Below are 402 nucleotides of genomic sequence, written 5' to 3' on the forward strand. Positions count from 1 at the left end.
GTAAAGATATTAATAAAAACAGTATTCTTCCACCAAACAATGTAGTTCCTCAGAATCAGTTGTGGTTCCAACAAAGTGATTGCCGGGCAGCACACAGAAGTAAACAAAGGTGTATGTTTGTAGAGTAATATACAACAGCTTCGAACGCAGCTCAGCCAATCAGAATCAAGGACCGGAACTATCTGTTTTATAATCAGCGTTTTACCAGTTTTGTAAATCATATTATTACTGGCTTTTGATACTTTATTTGAACTAATTATTATTGCCTCATTGCTATTATATGTGACCCTGGACCACAAAACCAGTCATAAGGGCCTTTTTTCCGAAATTGAGATTTATGCATCATTTGAAAGCTGAATAAATAAGCTCTCCATTGATGTATGGTTTGTTAGGATCGGACAA

This window comes from Sinocyclocheilus anshuiensis, unplaced genomic scaffold, assembly GCF_001515605.1.
Source record: "Sinocyclocheilus anshuiensis isolate Anshui unplaced genomic scaffold, SAMN03320099.WGS_v1.1 scaffold369, whole genome shotgun sequence".
In the NCBI taxonomy this organism is placed as follows: domain Eukaryota; kingdom Metazoa; phylum Chordata; class Actinopteri; order Cypriniformes; family Cyprinidae; genus Sinocyclocheilus; species Sinocyclocheilus anshuiensis.